The 23107-nt window shown below is 43.0% G+C and overlaps 1 pseudogene; it reads right to left on the bottom strand.

Moving 5' to 3' along the window:
• Window positions 1-23107, bottom strand: part of LOC135524213 (thromboxane-A synthase-like) — a 103503-nt pseudogene that overhangs the window by 46595 nt on the left and 33801 nt on the right.

Raw genomic sequence — 23107 nt, 5'->3', positions numbered from 1 at the left:
AGTACAGTTGTTTTCTAGACAGTATTTCTAAGTCTATGATGAGTTAGTTGGATTAAGGCAGGGCTCCACAGTACTCACTGAAGACGAACATGATGGGTGTGAAGAAGGAGAAAGAGAAGAACTTCCAGGCGTGGTGAACAAACGGGCCATCTGGGTCCTTCTGAGAGTCCACCTGGATGCCAAAGGCCTCGCTGGCGATCACGTCCATGGTGAAACAGCCAAAACACCTGAGGAGAGAGAACCAACCCAGTCAACACAATACGGTCTGATATTATATAGACCTTATACAATGATAATACATTATAAACATCTGGTTTCACCACTGGTTGGAGACGTGTTTCTTTTTTAATTTTTTGTTCACCTTTTACACCTGTTGTTTTGGGTCATCCCTGAATAGGATTTCCCAATGTGTTTGTTTGGAAAAATACACAATAACAATTGTATAGTCTAATGAATGAACAATCCTTATAATGAACCCCATGAGAGGGAAGGTTACTGTAGTTACAATACCTGTGAATGTCAAAGCTCTCTGCAGACTGGACATGTCCAAGCAGGTTGGTGAGCAGGGTGTCCGTGGTCATGTTGATCAGAGGACCCATCTGCACCGAGACAGAAACATATACTCATCTAACATAACATTAACTTAAGACCTAGGGAAGGTGAATATGTTTGGACATCTTAGAGTAACGACTAAGGTCTTGGGTTGACAGTCATTTGGACCCCGTATCAAGTCTCTGTCGGGGGCTACCCCCCCAAAAAAAATTGCTGCAAAATATCATATGAATATAGATACAACAAATGATCCCTTTTTCATATTTTCCTGTGCAAAAAAAATCACTTTAAACCCAGACTCATCTGACAAATGTGCGAGATGTGTCACGCCCTGGTCGAAGTATATTGTGTTTGTCTTCATTTATTTGGTCAGGCCAGGGTGTGACATGGGTTTATTGTGGTGTGTTTTGTCTTGGGGTTTTGTTGAGTGTTGGGTGTGTGGCTTAGTGGGGGTATCTAGCATAGTCTATGGCTGTCTGGAGTGGTTCTCAATCAGAGGCAGGTGTTTATCGTTGTCTCTGATTGGGAACCATATTTAGGCAGCCATATTCTTTGAGTGTTTCGTGGGTGATTGTTCCTGTCTCTGTGTTTGCTGGCACCAGATAGGCTGTATAGGTTTTCACGGTCCGTTTGTTGTTTTTGTATTGTTCGTTTTCTTCGTCATTAAACATGTCTCAAAGATACCACGCTGCATTTTGGTCCGCTTCTCTTCCACCAGACGAAAGCCGTTACAAGATAGAATCAGGGGTGAATGTTGGTCCCACGTGCGTGAATCAGTCCTGGTCATAAGTACAGTACAGGAGGAGATACTGCTGTGTGTGGTGCCCACTCCTCTCCTCCTCACCTCCAGCCCCTCTCAGAAAAGTGGATGTGTTTGTGTGTGTGTGAGGACACCCTGAGGCAAAAAGAGGACCTGAATCAATTAAAATCCCATTAAAGTCATTGCCATTACAGAGGTCATTACCAAGGGGAAAAGAACCCTGATGATGATGGATCAAACAGATATCTAATTAATTCATTTATTCATTAAGGGAAGAGCTCTTCTGAGCATGGTGATTTCTGTGTTACAATGCGGGACTGAGAGAGGCAGATCTCAAGAATACTCTCAACCATAACTTCTCCAGGGCAGACAGAGTTACACTGCAGTAGGAACATGTCTCAAATGTAAAAATATAAAAAACAACAAATCCTCAGGTCAACTCCCCAGTCTATTCTTATCAAAGAAAACGAGGACACTAACACATATTTGAAAACTGAGAGGAAGGACAGCTATGTGCAGTGGCATGGAATATTTGCTGAAGGAACATGAGAAAAAATGCTGAAACACCCTCTGAACCTCAGGTCTCACTGCTGAGTGTCAGGGGTCCAGAATATTCTGGGCTGTGCCGTCTCCCTCTCTCTCTCTTCATATCTTGCTCGCTTTCACCTTTCCCTTCTCTACAGCCAGTACAGCAGAGAGAGAGAGAGAGAGAGAGGCTCTACCCTAGGTCGGTCTCTCTGCTCCGTCTCCCTACACTGGACCTGTGATCAGGGAGCAGCAGCCATTAGCACTATTTTTCTATCCCCCTCAGACAGCACACGCACACAGTCCTCAGAGAAATGGCCAAACAGGGCCAGAGGAACCAGAGGAGCCACTAAGCTCTGACGGAAGATTTGGGGATGAGGAGGAGCAGGGGTGGCACAGAGAGAGAGAGAGAGAGAGACGCGGAGAAATCTAGACAACGTTTACACATCTCCCCTATCTACCCTCGCCATCTCCTCATCTCCTCCCCAGCGATCAATACACGCTGGGATCAAATGGGAAATGAGATCCTTACACGAGAGGAGTTGCTAATGGATAAACATGCTGTAGCATTATGGGTAAAATGAGCTGTGACCGAAGCTGTTACACGACTGTGACATGCAGGGCTACTGTCATTGGCATCAACGTGATAATACTGAGCATAGTCTATACTGTAAGTTAATATAACGTTACAATAAACTACAATTCATAAGGATTAGGATAAGGCTGAGGTTGGATGTGGGAGACAGGGCTAAACCCTAGTCACAGGATAAGGTTGTGACTGCTAATAAGACCAGTCTAATGATTAGGCTTTAGAGGGGGCTAAGACCAGAATAAGCTTATATAAGCTTCCATGTAAAAATAAAGTAAAATTGACCAGTCTATGATGATAAGGCTAGAGACCGGGGCTAACACTAGTCTAAGTCTATGGTTGTGACTAGCCACAGCCCTTGTCACAAATTTAGACTTAGACTAGTGTTAGCCCCAGCCTTATCATCATAGACTGGCTGGGGAATGGGAATGGGGCTAAGACTGGGGCTTATTAAGTGCACCCATCTAGTACCATGTAGGAACCTTTGTCTCCAAAACAGCCTGAATTCTTCGGGGCGTGGAAATGTTGCTCGAACGTTGCCTCTTCTTCTTGTTCTTAGCTGATAGGAGTGGAACCCAGTGGGGTCGTCTGCTGCAATAACCCATCTGTGACAAGGACCGATGAGTTGTGCGTTCCGAGATGCCGTTCTGCACACCACTGTTGTACTGCGACATTATTTGTCTGTTTGTGACCTGCCTGTTAGCTTGCACAATTCTTGCCATTCTCCTTTGACCTCTCACCAATGAGCTGTTTTCGCCCCTAAGTCTGCCGCTGACTGGATGTTTTTGATTTGTCGCACCATTCTCAATAAACCTTAGACACTGTCGTGTGTGTGAAAAGCCTAGGAGGCCGGATGTTTCTGAGATACTGGAACCGGCGCCTGGCACCGACGATCATACCACGCTCAAAGTCGCTTAGGTCACTCGTTTTGCCCATTCTAACTTTCAATCAAACAGTAACTGAGTGCCTCGATGCCTGTCTGCATCATATAGCAAGCCACGGCCACGTGACTCAACCATTTTCATGAACAGCATACCTAATAAACCTGCCACTGAGTGTATATGCCAACATAAGATGAGGCCTAAGGCTGGTCAGTCTGAGGAGAGGGTACTGGGGTCTGGAGCTGAGAGAGGGAGGACAGATGAAGAACCACGAGCAGCCTGATAGGTTATGACAGGAGCAGTATCCTCCCCCTCTACAGGGGCAGGGTGGCTCAAATGAAAATCCATATCCCAAGGCTCTGCCAGCTGAGAGGATACGCAGGGGCTACTGGTCAGTCAAACATAGCCAGACTACAGCGCGCGGAAACACACACACACACACACACACACGCAGAGACACGCACGAACAAACAGACACAGACACACATACACACACAGACACACACGAACAAACAGACACAGACACACACACACGCACAGACACACACGAACAAACAGACACAGACACACATACACACACGAACAAACAGACACAGACACACACACACATACACATGAACAAACAGACACATATACACACACACACACACTAACAAACAGACACAGACACATGCACACAAGAAAAAGGAGAGAGAGACAGATAGATAGACAGACAGACCCAACAGCTTCCTCTTATCACAGAGCGAGCCTCAACAGTGTATCCTGCCACAGCATATCTGTCCCTCTCCAGACAGAAGCAGATAGATATTGATCCACACCACCACTTTCTCTCAGTGTGCTTTCCCTCTCTCTCCATCTGTTCTGTCCACTCAGCAAACAGACTGGAGCGCTATGAGTGTAAACAGCAGTAAACTAAAACAGACTTCGCTAAAAACATATCTGGGTAATGTGACTGAATTCGGAGCGCCAGTTGTCCGAGCGTTTGTTTGGTGCCGATCGTAAAGTCGGTGGTTTATGGTTTATGCTCTCGTAAATGATTCATATTCCCGCCAGTCTCACTCTCCCATGGTAAATTCTGGAGCAGGACTGTGTGTATGTGCGTGCATGCGCGTGTGTGTGTGTGGGGGGGGGCGCAATAATTAGCATGTCTCCTCTCCACTCATTAACTGGACATGTGTTTGTGTGTATGAGGGAATTACATACGTTGCGAACACAACCCTGCTCAGAACACAGCGCTATTACTACACTATAAACACGCAACCTTGCTTCATAACATCAGAGTCAGACAAACATGTTGACTGATTGAGAATTGTGTGATTCCGAAATACAAACGCAGAAAGCAATAACTAGTCATTAGCTCTTCCTGACTGCATCTCCATGATGTTCTTCACTGAGTTCCGAGCCTGTTTCTTTTATGAACTATTTTGACAGAATATGAATCACACACACTCAGAGAAAGTGAGAGAAAGTCCACGTGTACACAAACACACTGAGTGTCAGTCACACAGAGCACACGCTCGAATTGAGGGACTGATTGCAAGTAACAAATAAAATCCAAACGGTCAATTACAGCAGGAATTACTCAGCGTTTACGAAAGCTACCTGCGTGGGACAATGTGTAAACACAAAACCAGTCATAACTGACTTTCAGCCTGAAAGACTATATCCTTAGTGGTTATCCACTAACAGTTTGTTTTCAGGCGAGTGTACCCAGCTGTATCTGGAGCGTGAAAGATGAGTGTGTGTGGTTTCCTTAGTGGCCTGCCGCTGGTGGTTGCCGTGGAAACATACCATCACAGCCCTAATCACAATTAACGGTCCAGCTAAATGACCACCCACCTCTACCCTACTACACAATAATTACATGCCTACTGTTCCACTTCTAGTATGTTTATTTTACATTATGCTTTGGCCTTATTTGTCATCCAGTGTGATCCTGCACTCGGTCAGTTACAGGCACACAATGTACCAATGACCTTTATGCACATACAGCACAGGAGGTGCTTTCTCTTTCTTTTATGTTGATAGTTCTGAGAAACTGTGTGATGTACACACACACACACACACACACACACACACACACACACACACACACACACACACACACACACACACACACACACGCTACTTTGGTTTGGTTGGTCTTTGCAATACACTGAGAGCAGTTGGATCATTTCAATAGTAGCTCCTGACGTCTGTTCATGGCTGCTGCCTCTGGTGTCGCAGGCAGGCAGGCAGGCAGGAAGGCAGACAGGTAGGCAGGCAGGCAGACAGGCAGGCAGGCAGGCAGGCAGGCAGGCAGGCAGGCAGGCAGGCAGGCAGAGGCAGGCAGGCAGACAGGCAGGCAGGCAGGCAGGCAGACAGGCAGGCAGGCAGGCAGGCAGGCAGGCAGGCAGGCTGGCTGGCTCACCAATCTCTCAATCAGTGTAGAGGGGAATCAACAATCACATAAAACATGCTGTTCCAACAGGCCCCGGTAATTATGTTCCACACTATAAGGTAGAAGAAACACTGTTTGTTCTAATGACACTATTATAATGTCAGGCCATACACAGAAGTCAGCGAGAGAGAGGGGGAGAGGCACAGAGGGGGGAGATGGGGAGAGGGGGAGGGATGGAGAGAGGGAAAGTGAAAGTGATACCCAGACCACATTGGTTTATCAGACGTTAATTAGATGTAATGCTTGAAAGCCTTCAATGGCGACGAGCTATCATTTTCCGACTAAATTGCGGTGGTCAATCTCTTGTGCTATTCCTTAAGTCCCCTGATTCTCTTGAGCATTTGTACACCAGCAACGTATTTTCAATCGTTAGGCTGGGCAGGCTCTAAATGGAGACAACTTCTATTAAGATAATGATTCTGGTTAATCCACAAAAATGACAAGATGAGATAAGATAGCTTGCGACTGAAGGCCTGATGCAGTAGAAATCTGCATGGCTGTATAGATGTTTATGAATATGTATAGTTCCATGTAGATAGAACAGAGTGGGGAGTGATTGTGTGTATGTATAGAGGTAGTAATATGTGGTGTATGGGTTCCATGTAAATATAACAGAGGGAGAGGGAAAAGGGGATACCTAGTCATGTGTCCAACTGAATGCATTCAACTGACATGTGTCTTCCCGCATTTAACCCAACCCCTCTGAATCAGAGAGGTGCGGGGGGCTGCCTTAGTTGACATTTTGGCATGTCAGCTCAGGGATTCGATCCAGCAACCTTCTGTTTACTTGCCCAACGCTCTAACCACTAGGCTACCTGCAGCTCGTGATTGTGTGTATATATAGAGGTAGTAATACATGTGCCTGTATAATTTACATAGTAAATGTGTATTGGTTCCATGCAAACAGCAGATTGAAGAGGGGGAGAGGAGCTGGGTGAAGATGGTGTGAGAGGAGAGGGGTGAAGAAAGAAGGAGAGGAGAGGGGTGAAGAAAGAAGGAGAGGAGAGGGGTGAAGAAAGAAGGAGAGGAGAGGGGTGAAGATGGTGTGAGAGGAGAGGGGTGAAGAAGAAGGAGAGGAGAGGGGTGAAGATGGTGTGAGAGGAGAGGGGTGAAGAAGAAGGAGAGGGGTGAGATGGTGTGAGAGGAGAGGTGTGAGAAGAAGAGAGGGGGGTGAAGATGGTGTGAGAGGAGAGGGGTGAAGAAAGAAGGAGAGGAGAGGGGTGAAGATGGTGTGAGAGGAGAGGGGTGAAGAAAGAAGGAGAGGAGAGGGGTGAAGATGGTGTGAGAGGAGAGGGGTGAAGAAAGAAGGAGAGGAGAGGGTGAAGATGGTGTGAGAGAGAGGTGTGAGAAAGGGAGAGGAGAGGGGTGAAGAAAGAAGGAGAGGAGAGGGTGAAGATGGTGTGAGAGGAGAGGGGTGAAGAAAGAAGGAGAGGAGAGGGGTGAAGAAAGAAGGAGAGGAGAGGGGTGAAGATGGTGTGAAGAGGAGAGGGGGTGAAGAAGTGAAGAAGAAGGAGAGGAGAGGGGTGAAGATGGGAGAGGAAGAGAGGGGTGAAGATGGTGTGAGAGGAGAGGGGTGAAGAAAGAAGATGAGAGGAGAGGGGTGAAGATGGTGTGAGAGGAGAGGGGTGAAGAAAGAAGGAGAGGAGAGGGGTGAAGAAAGAAGGAGAGGAGAGGGGTGAAGATGGTGTGAGAGGAGAGGGGTGAAGAAAGAAGGAGAGGAGAGGGGTGAAGAAAGGAGGAGAGTGTTGAAGAGAGAAGGAGAGGAGAGGGGTGAAGAAAGAAGGAGAGGAGAGGGGTGAAGAGAGAAGGAGAGGAGAGGGGTGAAGAGAGAAGGAGAGGAGAGGGGTGAAGAGAGAAGGAGAGGAGAGGGTTGAAGAGAGAAGGAGATGAGAGGGGTGAAGAAAGAAGGAGAGGAGAGGGGTGAAGAGAGAAGGAGAGGGGTGAAGAGAAAAGAAAGAGAGGAGGAGTGGTGGTGAAAAGAAGAAGAGAGGAGAGAGGAGAAGTGGTGAATGAGGAGAGGAGAGGGGGAGAGATGAGGAAGAGGAGAAGGAGTGAGAAGGAGAGGAGAGGGAGGGAGAGGAGGGGTGAAGAAAGAAGGAGAGTTGTGAAGAAAGAAGGAGAGGGGGGAAGAAAGAAGGAGAGGAGAGTGGCGAAGAGAGAAGGAGAGAAGAGGGGTGAAGAGAGAAGGAGAGGAGAGGGGTGAAGAAAGAAGGAGAGGAGAGGGGTGAAGGAAGAAGGAGAGGAGAGGGGTGAAGAGAGAAGGAGAGGAAAGGGGTGAAGAGAGAAGGAGAGGAGAGTGGTGAAAAGACGAAGAGAGGAGAGGGGTGAAGAGAGGAGGAGAGGGGTGAAGAAAGGGGTCATCTTGTCTTGCCTCTTTCATCTTGGTTGCGCTGAAGGAGGGGGTGAGGATGCTGCGTACTCTCTTCCAGTGCTCGTTCCTCAGCATCAGCAGACAGTCACTCATGGGCTTAGTGGCAGGCCGGATCGTCTACAGAGTGAAAAGGAGGGAGAATCTGAAGCACACAAGAATATAAGTCGGAAGTTTGCATACACTTCGGTTGGAGTCATTAAAACTTGTTTTTCAACCACTCCACAAATTTATTGTTAACAAACTATGGTTTTGGCAAGTCGGTTAGGACATCATTTTTCCAACAATTGTTTACAGACAGATTACTTCACTTATAACTCACTGTATCACAATTCCAGTGGGTCAGAAGTTTACATACACTAAGTTGACTGTGCCTTTAAACAGCTTGGAAAATTCCAGAAAATTATGTCATAGATAGGCTAATTTACATCATTTGAGTCAATTGGAGGGGTAACTGTGGATGTATTTTAAGGCCTACCTTCAAACTCAGTGCCTCTTTGCTTGACATCATGGGATTTTTTAAAAATCAGCCAAGACTTCAGAAAAGATCTGGTTCAAGATCTGGTTCATCCTTGGGAGCAATTTCCAAATGCCTGAATGTACCACATTCATCTGTACAAACAATAGTACGCAAGTATAAACACCATGAGACCACGCAGCCGTCATACCGCTCAGGAAGGAGACGCATTCTGTCTCCTAGAGATGAATGTACGTTGATGCGAAAAGTGCAAATCAATCCCAGAACAACAGCAAAGGACCAGATGCTGGAGGAAACAGGTACAAACGTATCTATATCCACAGCAAAACATGTCCTATAACGACATAACCTGAAAGGCCGCTCAGCAAGGAAGAAACCACTGCTCCAAAACCACCATAAAAAAAGCCAGACTACGGTTTGCAACTGCACATGGGGACAAATATCCTACTTTATGGATAAACGTCCACTGGTCTGATGAAACAAAAATAGAACTGTTTGGCCATAATGACATTATGTTTGGAGGAAAAAGGGGGAGGCTTGCAACCCGAAGAACATCATCCCAACCGTGAAGCACAGGGGTGGCAGCATCATGTTGTGGGGGTGTTTTGCTGCAGGAGGGACTGGTGCACTTCACAAGATAGATGGCATCATGAGGATGGGAAATTATGTGGATATATTGAAGCAACATCTCAAGACATCAGCCAGGAAGTTAAAGCTTGTTCACAAATGGGTCTTCCAAATGGACAATGACCTCAAGCATACTTCCAAAGTTGTTGAAAAGGACAACAAAGTCAAGGTATTGTTGTGGACATCATAAAGGCCTGATCTCAATCCTACAGAAAATTTGTGGGCAGAACTGAAAAAGTGTGTGCGAGCAAGGATGCCTACAAACCCGACTCAGTTACACCAGCTCTGTCAGGAGGAATGGGCCAAATTTCACCCAACGTATTATGGGAAGCTTGTGGAAGGCTACCCATAATGTTTGACCCAAATTAAACCATTTAAAGGCAATGCTACCAAATACTAATTGAGTGTATGTAAACTTCTGACCCACTGGGAATGTGATGAAAGAAATAAAAGCTGAAATAAATAATTCTCTCTGCTATTATTCTGACATTTCACATTCTTAAAATAGAGTGGTGATCCTAGCTGACCTAAAACAGGGAATTTTTACTCGGATTAAATGTCAGGAATTGTGAAAAACTGATATTAAATGTAGTTGGCTAAGGTGTATGTAAACTTCCGACTTCAACTGTACATGTACTGTACATACTACAGCATACAGATCATGCACATGTACAGTACCAGTCATAAGTTTGGACACACCTACTCATTCAAGGGTTTGTCTTTATTTTTACTATTTCCTAAATTGGAGAATAATAGTGAAGACATCGAAACTATAAAATAACACATATGGAATCATGTCGTAACCATGTTAAACAAATCAAAATATATTTGAGATTCTTCAAACCTTTGCCTTGATGACAGCTTTGCACACTCTTGGCATTCTCTTGGCATTCTCTCAACCAGCATCACCTCCAACACGTCAAATAATCATGTCAAATGTCAAATAATCTCAGGAGGAGATGGAGGAATCAGCATGCCTAGCCCTCTTGTGTGTTCCTGTCCAGTCGTATGTGGGCAATGGTCATCACTAAGTCCTCAGATCCTATGGTCCTCTGTGTTGAAACTAACACAGGAAGCAATGCTAGAATACTGAAGACTTGGAGGCAGAACCCCAGTGGAATACAGGGCATTGTGGCTGAAGCTCCAAGACATCACTGATCTTTTACTGTTACCTCTGTTCATAAATGATAAAAAGGTGATCAAAAAGTGATCATAAAGTGATCATAAAGTGATCATAAATGTTCATGAGGCATTGGGTGACATATGTAGGTGCTCTCTGGCTGACAATACTGTACGTTTCATGTGGTATTGTGATGTGTTTACTGGTGTAAACAGTATCCATCATTTTCATTTATTAGCATTTTCCATTGACGGTATAACATTCCAGACACAATGTAATAAAAATAATAATTTATTCATCTGTGTGTTTTGGCAATGTTCTGTCGGTAATAATTTATTAGTGCTCTAACACAATAAAATATTTGGAAAGGACAAGTGTTGTTCGGCAGTTTAGAGTGTTTATGCCATATATATTTGGCTTTGGATAGCCACATATTTGCGGCCACAGGATTACAGTGACTTGTGTTTGTTTCTCTGCCTCCATGGAGACTTTATTTATGGGTCTGCTCCTGCTGCTGGTTGCAGATGGTGTGTAAAGGCTCTGAACCACACACACACACACACACACACACACACACACACACACACACACACACACACACACACACACACACACACACACACACACACACACACACACACACACACACACACACACACACACACACACACACACACACACACACACACACACTAGCCATACACCACTCAGAAACACAGCGTGTGCCACATCTCCATATTACATCCACATCTCAGCACGATATCCACATCTACTGCTAGAGTGGTTGTTAAGTGAACAATGAGTCAGGAGCGTGGTCATACAGCAAGCGGGCAAGTAAACACCATCTGAGTCAAAGGCACTAAATCAAACAGGTAAAAATGTCATTAAGCTCCTGTCTCCCCCCTGGATCTGAGGGCTGTATGTGTACTGCATACATACAGTACCACAAGATTTATGGGTCATTGGTGCACAACATTTCTGGTGGATTGGTGTTAAAATCAGACCCGAGTTCCAATACATGTGTATTTGATTATTTGTTTTTTCAACACTTATTTTCTGTGTATTTGAGTATTTTCAAATAATTGTGCCCGGATGTTAATTGGTTGATAGCAGGGAGTTATTCATGACAATCTCCCTGGGTAATGCCTGTTAACAGTTCCATTTGGATTATGAATGTGCTGTCCCACAGCCCAGCGAGGCAATTCAGAAACTTAATCTCCACTGGAAAATAGTGTCTAGACATTATTTCTCCATGATTGTAGCCTAGCATTTGGTTTGCAACATTGGGGTTTATCTAAACCTTGCTGCCTGCCGCTCCGTACCTGTGTAACAGTGTTGCAGATTTTTTGTTGCAATCTCCACCTTCCCATATAGAGAATGAACGCAACGGGGTGAGATTGACAGCTTCTCTGAGCCAGGCAAATTCATTTATCAGGATCATTATTATGGATATATGCAAATAAATGGCAATAAAAACAAAGTTAAAACCAACACAAATGCACCTAGTTTGTTGTCATTTCAGCTGCTTGATGTGATCGTTTGTTAGTGTTTGTTGGCTAGCTAGCAGAGCAGAAGTAGAAAGCGTTGCACTGCAACCTTTCTGCTTAGAACGGACGACCACACTGCTTTGCTAAAAAACATGCCAATCGAATCCAATTTGGCTAGCAGCTTCAGAATCTCAGAACTAACAACTGGCTTTTGTCCGGACTATACTGTATGGTGGAAGGATGAAATTAAATTAATTTACTCATTAAAATAAAGTTTTAATAAAAATATTGTAATGAAACAGCAGGGAGCAGGTCTCGAACCCTCAACCTTCTAGCCCAAGGGCCGGCGCGCTATCGAACGTGCTGTAAAAGCATGCTCACTCCGCGCTTATAAACCCAGGGTCGTTACAATATGTTGTTCATATTTTTTATTTCGTTTGCAACCGTTTTATAAAAGCAGGAAGGCCCTCAAACCCGGGAATTATCGTGAATAACACCCTCCTGAGGGCTGTTTCCCCCGCCCTTTGCTTCGCGTCGGGCCTAAGAACAGCCATTAGTCAGGAGTTATTCACGCGATAATCCTCGGGTTCCCATTCCTTTTTACTTAAATACTCAACCACTTGTCTTTTCAAAAAAAATTATATCTAATGTCTTGAAAGTAATTAAAATACCCTAAATAGTATTTGAACCCAGGTCTGGTTAAACTCACTCTATATACTGTATTAGGCAGAATTTATCCATTGATAATTCAAAATACAATTGATAGTGCCTTGGTAGCATCCTAGGCAGAGAGCTCCTGCAAATGTGTACATATTGTTACAAAAAAAATTGTTTTCATTGTTTTTGGACCTAAAATTGTTGTTTTTGATAACAATTAGTCTTTATTGCAAATTTCTGGTGTTTTGAGCCATGGATTTGCAGATTGACTGGCAGGTGAACTATTTTTAGGTTGGGTAGGTATCTAGTTAGCTGGCTAATGTTTTTGTTTGGAAAATGCATCTGGACATAGTACCAGCTTTTTTATTACACCTGGCCGCCAGTTCCTGATCTTTTGAGAACATCATGTGAGGAGTCACTTGAAGAGTGTTAGGAATGAGAGATGGAGGAATACAGTGCTGAGGCAGAGGGCTCGTAGTGAGGACGACTGGCTACTATTCTGAACTTTGTGTGGTGAGCTTTCTGGCACCCAGAGCTGCCGAGGCATCACCTAAGTGGGTGCTTCACAGAGTGGAAGAGTAGACCTGTGGCTATATGACTCAGGCTGGTTCCCAGACTTGCCCTCTACAAGATCATCAGCAGACTCCATCACCATCATTTACCATCCTGTGACCAGCTACCTCCACTCAAGCGGCAAGTAGCCTAGTGGTTAGAGTGTTAGACTAGTAACCAAAAGATTGCAAGATCGAATGCCTGAGCCGACAAGGTACAAATCTGTCGTTCTGCCTCTGAACAAGGCAGTTAACCCACTGTTCCTAGGCTGTCATAGAAAATAAGAATATGTTCTTAACTGACATGCCTAGTTAAATTAAGGAAGAAAAAAAATCCATAAACCAACCCTCTCCATCTGCAGAGGATGCAGAATTCAAAGACCTGGCCTCTATTGGTTGACCTGACCTGTCATGATATATTGCTTGTTCGTCTTCTATTATGAAAAGCACTATAGAAGTTTAATAAATTATTATTATTTGAATCACAATCAAATATAGCAATTTAGACCATAGAAATCTTCTTAGCCAACCTGTTCCATTGCCATGGCAATTATGAATCATAAAAATACACATGACCACATCACACAATCAATTAGGTAGAACGTTGGAATTAGAATGTTTGGCTGATAAGAGCCAGTATTTATTTAAATCCATTGCCATGGTGATTCTAAATCATACAAAAACATTGCCTTTTGAATATGATGATATCTCAATTGAATGCCGCCTGTTTTCAATGTAGAATGCTTGGTTGGAACTCAGTTTCGGTGGAAACAAAACCAAGACGAGGTGTGCGACTTGTGCTCTGCTATCTGAGATTATCCATTTGTCAACAATGGGTGTGTTCGTAAATTCACTCTGGAGTGCCAGAGTGCTCTAGGTGTTTCATAAATTCAGAGCACTGTCAGATCGTCCGTTCCTCTGGATGCTCTGGCTGAGGAGTAGGGTTGATCCGAGCGTTCTGACCTCACAACTGCAGTCAAGCACCCGAGCAAACTGGCTCACTCTGACCATTTTACTCGCCCACAGTTACAGTCACAGCGTTGCTGACTGTAAATGTGCTGCTGGCAATAATTTAATTACACTTTTTTGCCAAAGTTTAGTGACACCAGCCATGTTGAGCATTTGTTAAATTTGTCAGTTATTCTGTGCTCTGGCTCAATCAGACGAGAGTGCTCTGAAATCGGAGTAGTCAGAGTGAATTTACGAATGCACCCAATAGCTGTCTACACGAAGCAAATTGACCAGTATGTACCTAGGAGGGAACAGGGACACCAGTACCATTTCCCTCTTTTTAAAGATCTAATTTAACTGTACTGTAAATAGTGTGTAAAAATGTACAAAAGTAAATAGTGTGTAAATAGTATTTTTGTTGTCTCTTGGTGTCTTTCCAATATATAACTCTTATTCTTTTTATTTATTTTTTAAACTTTGAATGTTTAAGTCCTTGTCTATAACTCTTCCGTACTTTGTCATGTACAGTGCCTTGCGAAAGTATTCGGCCCCCTTGAACTTTGCGACCTTTTGCCACATTTCAGGCTTCAAACATAAAGATATAAAACTGTATTTTTTTGTGAAGAATCAACAACAAGTGGGACACAATCATGAAGTGGAACGACATTTATTGGATATTTCAAACTTTTTTAACAAATCAAAAACTGAAAAATTGGGCGTGAAAAATTATTCTTATTAATAGTGAATTGTATTATTATGGCTAGCCAGCTAGATTTACATGTAAAAAACAAAAACAACATTTGTGTTGTTATGAAAGGCTACGCAAGCCATTAATTTTTTTGTGGGTAAAGTTTGCTGGCTAGCTACCCGTTCTTTGTCAGTTAGCCTGCGGTCTACACACACTATAGTGGATATTCTAGACAATTAAACATGGCAAAATGAACACAGTATGTATTTATTAGCATATCAAGCTAATATCAGCATATCAAATTTTCCATTCTGAAGGAGTTCATTTTCTCTCGCATCAGCTCAAAACCAGCCGGCATTGTATTCAACCAAAGAGTCTCCCGTTTCTATAAAGAATGGTACACCTCTGATTGTAAATCCACACTAAGCTAGATCGAGTCCATTTTAAAAGAATAAAGAACGGCTCTTCTCTCAACTGAGGAAGCTGGCTTGATGGGAGCCCACATCTCTCTCCATGAACTCAAAAGGGCACTGGATAACATAAATAAAGGCAAATCACCTGGTTGTAATGGTATTCCTCCTGAGGTCTATTTACAATTTTGGAACCAATTAGGTCCACTGTTACTTGAAATTATTAACACAGCCGTTCACAAAGGTACATTTGGAAGGGGTGTAAATACAGCACTAATTTCTCTTTTGTGAAAAAAAAGGTAAGGACGCCACCCAGTGCTCTCACTATCGCCCCCTATCTTTGATAAACACAGATATTAAAAAAAAACATCTACAATTCTGTTGTCCCATCTCAAAACGTACTTACCCAAATTGGTACATTCGGACCAAAACGGGTTTGTTAAAAAACTATTATCCAGAGATAACCTCCATCGTCTATTACATATCTTACATGCTTCATCAGAAACCAAAGCTCCTTGGGTAGTTCTATCTCCCGACGCAGAAAAACTAGGGAATATGGTGCCATTTGGGACACATCCAGAGCCAACATGGCGGGTGGATGATGAAAGCAACTGGGACCTCCTGACCTCTGTTTGATACGTGTCACTCTATCATTAGATGTGAACCTGGCACCCTGCTTTCAGACACAAACACTTCTACTGTATGTCTAGAGCCTCAAAGACAAAGGCTATTGGCTGAAAAAAAATCCCTAAGCCTGAACTTGTTCAGGGACATGTCCTCTTTCTTCCTGCAATGCAGTCAGAAAGAGTTCACTAAGATTATCCTGCTTTAGATTGAAAACATATGACAATGGGTTCACAGTAGAATGACAATGGTGACTTCATACACATCCTCGCTGCAGGTTTGAATGAATTTACAGAATTGAAGATGACCTGGCCTCCACAATCACCCAGGAGGGCTTGATGAGATTTAGTGACCTGTGGTAGGCAAGAGTACAGGTTTCATAGCCCAACTCGAGGTTATGATCAGATAACTTGTCAAAAACTGCTGTAAAACTAAGCAGTTCAGAATAGATCATCTAATTTTGACTCACTACATCAAAAGAGCAGAAAAAGTACATACCAGAAAAATGTCACTTTGGTATACACGTATACACGAGTACCAGTCAAAAGTTTGGTAAAAGACCAAGTCCATATTATGGCAAGAACAGCTCGAATAAGCAAAGAGAAATGACAGCCCATCATTACTTTTAGACATGAAGGTCAGTCAACCCAGAAAATGTCAAGAAGTTTCTTCAAGCAAGTGCAGTCACAAAAACCATCAAGCGCTATGATGAAACTGTCTCTCATGAGGACCGTCACAGGAAAAGAAGACCCAGAGTTACCACTGCTGCACATTCATTAGAATAACTGTACCTCAGATTTCAGCCCAAATGAAAGCTTCACAGAGTTCAAGTAACAGACACATTTCAACATCAAGAGACTGCGTCATCAGGCCTCCATGGTCGAATTGCTGTAAAGAAATCATTACTAAAGGAAACCAATAATAAGAAGAGCTTGGGCCAAGAAACACAAGCAATAAACATTAGACTGATGGAAATCTGTCCTTTGGTCTGATGAGTCCAAATGTGAGACTTTTGATTCCAACCCCCATGTCTTTGTGAGATGTAGAGTAGGTTAACGGATGATCTCTGCATGTGTGGTTCTCACTGTGAAGCATGGAGGAGGAGGTGTAATAATGTGGGGGTTCTTTGCTGGTGACACTGTCAGTGATTTATTTAGAATTCAAGGCACACTTAACCAGCATGGATCCACAGCATTCTGCAGCGATACGCCATCCCATCTGGTTTGTGCTTAGTGCGACTATCATTTGTTTTTCAACAGGACAATGACCCAAAACCCAACACACCTCCACAGTGTGTAAGGAGAGTGATGGAGTGCTGCATCAGATGACCTGGCCACCACAATCACCCAACCTCAACCCAATTGATATGGTTTGGAATGAGATGGACCACAGAGTGCAGGAAAAGCTGCCAACAAGTGCTCAGCATATGTGGGAACTACTTCAAGACTATTGGAAAAGCATTCCAGGTGAAGCTGGTTGAAAGAATGCCAAGAGTGTGCAAAGCTGTCATCAAGGCAAAGGGTGGCTACTTTGAAGATTCTCAAATATAACATATATTTGAATTTGTTTAACACTTCTTTGGTTACTGTGTGGCTCAGTCGGTAGAGCATGGCGCTTGCAACGCCAAGCGTCGTGGGTTCAATTCCCGCTGGGGCCACCCATATGTAAAAGTAGTGGCCCCAGCCGACTTGTAAGTCGCTTTGGACAAAAGCGTCTGCTAAATGGGATATATTATGGTTACCACATGATTCCATATGTGTTATTTCATGGTTTTGATTTCTTCACTATTATTCACTATGTGTCCAAACTTTTGACTGGTACTGTACGTAATGCATCAATATTATGATTTAACGATGGGCACATACAGTTGAAGTCAGAAGTTTACAGAAATCTTTGTCAAATACATTTAAACTCAGTTCCTCACAATTACTGACATTTAATCCTAGTAAAAATTCCCAATCTTAGATCAGTTAGCATCACCACTTTATTTTAAGAATGTGAAATTTCAGAATGATAGTAGAGAGAATGATTTATTTCAACTTTTATTTATTTCATCACAATCCCAGTGGGTCAGAAGTTTACATACACTCAATTAGTAGTATGTACAGTACATGTACAGTTGAAGTCGGAAGTTTACATACACCTTAGCCAAATACATTTAATATCAGTTTTTCACAATTCCTGACATTTAATCCAAGTAAAAATTCCCTGTTTTAGGTCAGCTGGGATCACCACTTTATTTTAAGAATGTGAAATGTCAGAATAACAGTAGAGATAATGATTTATTTCAGCTTTTATTTCCTTCATCACATTCCCTGTGCGTCAGAAGTTTACATACACTAAATTAGAATCTGGTAGCATTACCTTTAAATGGTTTAACTTGGGTCAAATGTTTTGGGTAGCCTTCCACAAGCTTCCCACAAAAAGTTTGGTGAATTTTGGCCTATTCCTCCTGACAGAGCTGGTGTAACTGAGTCATGTTTGTAGGCCTCCTTGCTCTCACACGCTTTTTCAGTTCTGCCCACAAATGTTCTATGGGATTGAGGTCAGGGCTTTGTGATGGCCACTCCAATACCTTGACTTTGTTGTCCTTAAGCCATTTTGTCAAAATTTTGGAAGTATCATTGTCCATTTGGAAGACCCATTTGCGACCAAGCTTTAACTTCCTGACTGATGTCTTGAGATGTTGTTTCATTATATCCACATAATTTTCCTTTCTAATGACGCAATCTATTTTGAGAAGTGCACCAGTCCCTCCTGCAGCAAATCACCCGCACAACATGATGCTGCCACCCCCGTGCTTCACGGTTGGGATGGTGTTCTTCGGCTTGCAAGCCTCCCCCTTTTTCCTCCAAACATAACGATGGTCATTATGGCCAAACAGTTCTATTTTTGTTTCATCAGACCAGAGGACATTTCTCCAAAAAGTATGATCTTTGTCCCCATGTGCAGCTTTTTTTATGGCGTTTTGGAGCAGTGGCTTCTTCCTTGCTGAGCGGCCTTTCAGGTTATGTCGATATAGGACTTGTTGTACTGTGAATATAGATACTTTTATACCTGTTTCCTCCAGCATCTTCACAAGGTCCTTTGCTGTTGTTCTGGGATTGATTTGCACTTTTCACACCAAAGTACATTTATCTCTAGGAGACAGAACAAGTATCCTTCCTGAGCGGTATGACGGCTGCGTGGTCTCATGGTGTTTATGTTTGCCTACTATTGTTTGTACAGATGAACGTGGTACCTTCATGCAATTGGAAATTGCTCCCAATGATGAACCAGACTTGATTTTCCCATGATATCAAGCAAAGAGGCACTGAGTTTGAAGGTAGGCCTTGAAATACATCCACAGTTACACCTCCAATTGACTCAAATGAAGCTTCTAAAGCCATGACATCATTTTCTGGAATTTTCCAAGCTGTTTAAAGGCACTGTCAACTTAGTGTATGTAAACTTCTGACCCACTGAATTGTGATACAGTGAATTATAAGTGAAATAATCTGTCTGTAAACAATTGTTGGAAAAATTATTTGTGTCATGCACAAAGTAGCTGTCCTAACCGACTTGCCAAAACTATAGTTTGTTAACAAGAAATTTGTGGAGTGGTTGAAAAACGGGTTTTAATGACTCCAACCTAAGTGTATGTAAACTTCTGACTTCAGCTGTAGGTGTAAAGGTGTAAAGGGCATTTTCCTCATTGACTTACCATTCTGAAGTCCTTTACCATGATCTGTCTGAGCATGTCAGGGTCAGCTACCACCACCACGGGCCTCCGGCCTAGATAGTATCTGGAGAGACAACACAGGACAGGTTGACATGCCAGACACATTTGTTTGCACACATACACACACAAAGGCATACACACAGGAGCATTCACACAGCCACACAGCCACACACCCACACACACACACAAACAGACACACAAACAGACACACATGCGCACACACACACACATACACCACACACATACTCCACACACACACAAACGGCTTTGGGGCTAGCATGAATAAATAACAGGACGCCAATCAAAAGTGGTGGTCATCACAGAGGAAGTGAGGCCTGGGGAGAAATATACTCAAAACCACACCCACACACCTTAGACTTGGACTTGTTGAGGAGGCTAATACTGAAGTAGAGTCTTACAACAGAAGAACAACAAGCCATGGGCTTGATAAACCACAGGATTTAAAGGAGCAAAGTCATGGCTTTGTTTGTTTCCTACAGCACCACTCGTTACTGTTCTAGGCTAGTCCTCTCTGTCAGGATTGCCTCAGTTAACTGCAATGATAGCCAGGAAACACTGACTAACTGCTCAGTCCTTTCTCACCATGTTATAGGACATAGGCTATAGGAGATTCGTCACAAGGCTGAGTGGAGGGCTAATGCCCGGTGCTATAAAGCCAAGGTTAAAAGGTAAAGAGAAAGTCCTCTCTCACAGGAACTCCATCTTGTTAAGTGCCTTTTTAATGAAAGTACATTTCAAATGCAATTTTTTTTTTGAAGATAATTAGACACTGCAGATTGATAATTGGATATTAAATCTTCCAGGCAAATAAGAGATACAATACATCTAGGAATATTGGAGGTTTTAAAAGCTCCTCATTTATTGGAGAGTCTAAGGTTTCCAATCATCAGTGGAATACTGTGCTGGGTAAAGGTAGCTAGTATAAATATGATATTCAGCCCTGAGCGAGGGGCTGTATGGGGAGCCACAGTGGAGCACTGAGACTGTCTGTCACTATGAATTAAGAGTACCGTGCTCATCCCTGGCTCCCCTAAGTTACTCACACGCACACATGCACGCGCACACACACCCACCCCTCATCGGAGCTCATCAAAAAGCAGACAGCTATTCCTGCTGCTCCTATGGCAGTGTCTCATTCCTACAGTGACACACTAATCCAGCTCAGCCTGTGGCCAATCTCTATTCCTGTTATAGTTGTTATAATACCTACAGAAAAACATGATGCCTCTGATAGATGCAGGGTGTCTATAGTCATACAGACTACTACAACAGCTGTGAATAGTTACATTAACGAAACAATTCCTCTCAAAACTTCTAAGTCAGCATTCTTGGTTGAGGGACTGATGGTATAGTGGGCTTCCAACAGATTCACAAACAACTCCTGGACCCATGAAACAAAAGGTCTCAGAGTAGGAGTGCTGATCCAGGATCAGTGTTGCCTTTTTGATCATAATGAATAAGGGGGGGGGGGCTGATCCTATATCATCACTCCTACTCAGAGACATTATTTGAACATAGGCCATGAACTCTGGATGACATGACAGGAGGGTAGGCTACAGAAGATGCTGCTCTAGTCTTGTCCCCAGTTGCAAAGCTAATGTTACTCCACATGTAGCAAGGTTTAAATAGTACGGGGTAATGGTCCAGCAGTAGAGGGAGGACTCTGACCTCCTTTTAAAGGAAGGTCATTTAACAATCCATTTGTCTGTTTATGCACCAGGCTGTGACACTGGACGGGTAATGGTTCAGCTATCTGGCCCGGAAGTGAGTTCCATTCCATAGCCTGCATGGGTAACATTATAACCACTCTGGCCTGGCTACTCAGACCAACTAGTAGCTATGCAGGCTCCTCTGTGTGTTGGTGTGTTTCATGACCCATCGGTGGCTATAGTCGCAACACCGTAACTATACAAATGTATGAATGCATATCATTCCATTTGTGTGTTTGCAAAGTTAAGGTGTAAGTTTCACCTGCCGTTGTATGGTCCTGCTGTATTTTAGTTTCCAAAATACAAATCACAAATATTTCTGCCTGAGCATATTCATGGTGAATTTTGTTAGCAGAGAAACTAGGTTTTTTTGTGTGTGTTTTATTCTTCTTCGATTGTCCATTAGATGTCTTTATATGATCTGTATTTATGTTATACAGTTGAAGTCAGAAGTTTACATACACTTAGGTTGGAGTCAATAAAACTCGTTTTTTTCAACCACTCCACACATTTCTTGTTAAAAAAAACTATAGTTTTGGCAAGTTGGTTAGGACATCTACTTTGTGCATGACACAAGTCATTTTTCTAACAATTGTTTACAGACAGGTTATTTCACTTATAATTCACTATATCACTGTATCCAGTGGGTCAGAAGTTTCCATACACTGAGTTGACTGTGCCTTGAAACAGCTTGGAAAATTCCAGAAAATGATGTCATGGCTTTAGAAGCTGATAGGCTAATTGACATCATTTGAGTCAATTGGAGGTGTACCTGTGAATGTATTTCAAGGCTTACCTTCAAACTCAGTGCCTCTTTGCTTGATATCATGGGAAAATCAAAAGAAATCAGCCAAGACCTCAGAAAAACAATTGTAGACCTCTACTTCTGACCCACTGGGAATGCGATGAAAGAAATAAAAGCTGAAATAAATCATTCTCTCTACAATTATTCTGACATTTCACATTCTTAAAATAGTGAAAAACTGAGTTAAAATGTATTTGGCTAAGGTGTATGTAAACTTCTGACTTCAACTGTATGTCTCATATGAAAAATAAAGACACTTTGAAAGACTTCGTTCTAGCACAGAGTGCTTTCAACTTTGATAAGTTGATAGGGAGCGTTCTGAGACGACGGGTTCAATCAATGTGCCATGAGCCTCTTTCTTCTGGAAAAACGACGTATCGAGCTAGTGTACTACTCCTGCTGAAGGCTGTAGTAATGTCTTTTGGCATATATCCGTGCATTCTGGCTTAAGTTTGCTTTTCCTGTCATGGCACGAAATCCAGCCATAGTGAAACCAATTATCCCCGCTCTACTCCTCCAACCTTTTACATACAGAGAGAAAGAGAGAAGCCTTCCCCCTTTGATGTGCTCTTAAGGAAAAAAATCTGCCTTCCATAAGCAGGCCTTTATAATCAACGCAGAGCTAATCTATCTGCACATCTAAGTGTATGGCACTGGCATAAGTTTTCCACAAAGCTTCTTTTTAATCTTATAGTGTTGCTTTTCACTAGCCTGGTCCCAGATCAGTTTGTGCTGTCTTGCCAATTCTTACGGTCATCGTCACATCATTGTTTGGCAAGACAAGCACAAACAGATCTGGGACCAGCCTAGCTTTTCACAAGCTTCACTGATACTTCTAACACGTCTAACAGAGGACAGGTTAGAACAGTGGACAAGTCAATAAGAGTGTCCTGTGTGACTTGGGTTTGGTGTATGACTTGGCTATGATGTCAACGCAGAGAAGTGTCAATCACTTACCCACATACTCTCCCATACTTGTGAATCAGGTCCATGTGAACACCGAAAAAGCCCTGAAAAGAAAGATTAGAAAGGAACCAACTGAGATTCTATATAATTGATCATTTTATATGAGAGGCTTTGGTGACATCTTATCCATTCTCTCTGCTATAATGAAATGATGTGATTCCTTGTGGGTAGCTGATT

Source organism: Oncorhynchus masou, chromosome 31 (assembly GCF_036934945.1).
Source record: "Oncorhynchus masou masou isolate Uvic2021 chromosome 31, UVic_Omas_1.1, whole genome shotgun sequence".
Classification (NCBI taxonomy): domain Eukaryota; kingdom Metazoa; phylum Chordata; class Actinopteri; order Salmoniformes; family Salmonidae; genus Oncorhynchus; species Oncorhynchus masou.
Note: the sequence above shows the minus strand (reverse complement) of the source record. Positions and strands in the feature narration are given on the sequence as shown.